This window comes from Tripterygium wilfordii, chromosome 17, assembly GCF_013401445.1.
Source record: "Tripterygium wilfordii isolate XIE 37 chromosome 17, ASM1340144v1, whole genome shotgun sequence".
NCBI lineage: Eukaryota > Viridiplantae > Streptophyta > Magnoliopsida > Celastrales > Celastraceae > Tripterygium > Tripterygium wilfordii.
Genome location: NC_052248.1, coordinates 10009763 through 10012324, shown reverse-complemented (window position 1 = coordinate 10012324; position 2562 = coordinate 10009763).

The following is a 2562-nucleotide window of genomic DNA, read 5'->3' as shown; positions in this document are numbered from 1 at the left end:
TAGGTTGCACCCATGTGCATGCTTGTTAATTATCCATACATGTCCATATATGCTTGCACACTCGTTAATCATCCATACATGTACATATATACTTTTCATATACATAACTATTGCACATATAATAGATCAATTTTTTTTAAATCATCTTGTTAATTGTAAGGAGTACTTAGGATTTGCACAAATAATAACCACATGCATGCATGTTCTTAAAATAAAATAAATGAGGACTAATGTCATTGTTTTCAAAATCCACAGAAAATTATAAATAATCATAGCGTCCAAGAAGCACCATCGACACCCCTATCAGACTCGCCTACAATCAAGAATTATTGAGAATATGGAGCAGGAAATGGGTGAGCATAGTCAGAATCAGGATATAGCTGAATTGAAAGAGCAGATGGCCTTATTGATGAAGAATATGGCGTTGCTAATGAAAGGAAAGGGAGTAGCTGAAAATTCTGAAACACCAGAGGTTCCTGAGAATCATTTGCACCAAGAAGTACCAGTTTACCCACCCGAGTTCACTCCTGCGCGTAATCAATCTTTGCTTGGTTTGCACCAGCATCAGTTTTCTCAACAGGCAACGACTCAGAACCCAACGTACATTCATCAAGTTGATCCTCATGTGCAGAACAATCCCTTCCCAGTCGGTGCTGATACCGCGGGAACTTTTATTGGCGGGGTAGTGACTGAGGGAGTTCAGTATGGAGGGTTTCAATGCTTCAGGGATACTGAACCCAGCCAATCTGTGCTTGGTGAAGAATTTGAATGTTCCACATGACTTTGTACTACCAAAATTCAGTTTGTTTGATGGCACTGGAGTCCCTTTGGATCATTTAACAATGTATTGTCGGCGCATGCAGCCATATGCAAGTGATAAGAAAGTTTTGATGCATTATTTCCAAGATAGTCTGACTGGGGCAGCTCAAAGGTGGTTCAATACCCTTAATCCTTCGTCAGTAGCCTCGTGGGAGGATTTGGCTGAAATGTTTATGAAGCAGTATAAGCATAATGAAGAGAAGATCCCTACCATTTACGATTTGCAGAACACAACAATGAAGAGTGGGGAAAGCTTTAGGGAATTTGCCCATCGATGGAGGGATTTGGCAGCCCAGATCATTCCACCCCTTTCAGAAAAGGATTTGTTGAACGCTTTCATTGATGCTCTCCAGGAGCCTTATACTTCCAATCTGGCGGGAGGCGGTCATAGTAACTTAGCTGATATGATACAAGCAGGGGAGCGAGTTGAACGATGCATGAAGAGAGGTACTCTGCATTATCCCACCCTTGATAAATCAGACCCAGCTAAAGCAAGTAAAGGCAAGAAGGCTGAAGTGCATTCTGTGAATTTTGATTCAAATCCAGCTGTTTATGGTGTGCCTACTTCAGATTATCGCCCTAGAAGCAATGCCCCAAGGATGTCAAGCCCAGGAGCCTACTATAATCATACACATACCCAAAATCCTTATCCACCCCGATTCAAAGCACCATCACCCAATCAATACTCGCAAAACCCAAACACTTACCAAAACTTCCAAAACCCAAACACTTACCAAAATTTTCAAAACCCAAACACTTACCAAAACCCTCGTCCAAATTTCCAAAACCAAAGATCCAGAAGGCCCGTTGAGCATTTCGATCCTTTGCCCATAACCTATGCTGAATGCTTCATGAAACTTCAAGCGCAAGGAGCAGTGGCTCCTGTTCCGGGACAGGTCCACCAACCTCCATATCCCCATTGGTATGATCCTAATGCCACATGCTTATATCATGGAGGTACACCCGGGCACTCAACTGAAGGTTGTTTACAATTCAAAAGGATAGTTCAGGGGATGATTGAAGCGAAATGGCTGGATCTTAGTGCAATCAATAAACCAAATGTCAACAATAATCCATTGCCTAATCATGAGAAGGAGGGGGTGAATGCCATTGAAGAATTTTGTGCTACAAAAAGATGGGTATCAGAGATTGCAATGCCGTTGGGCCGGTTATTTAGGGTGTTGAGGAAAGAAGGATTAGTTGAGGAAGTGGCAATGGATACGCCCATTCAACATGGACTTTTTGATGACATGAAGACTTGTGAGTTCCATAGAGGACAAAGGGGACATGTTATTGAGAATTGTTGTGGCTTTCAGGAGAAGGTACAAGAGTTGATGGATTTGAAGATAATAAAGTTTGAAGTGAAAGGCCAATCAAATGAAGTCAGTGTCATAGGAGGATATTATCAAGGGCCTAGGCTGAATCACGCTCCGCAATTTGTCTTGCAGTATTATGTGGAAGATGCGCCACCAGTTGGGCCACTCAAACCAAGGATAGATCCTTTGTACAAGAATGACAAGGCTGTGCCATGGAATTATGAGGTTGAAGTTAGAGGAAAGCAAGGAGAAATGGTAGATAATATTTCTGATGTTGGTGGAGTTACCCGAAGTGGGAGATGTTACACGAGAAATGAGCCAGAAGGGAATCCGGTAGTGGATCTTGAAGCTGAACGCAAAAGAAAAGGGAAAGCAACACCTGAAGTTGAAGGATTTGGTTCTATTCCGGAAGAAGGTCTTTTTGTAC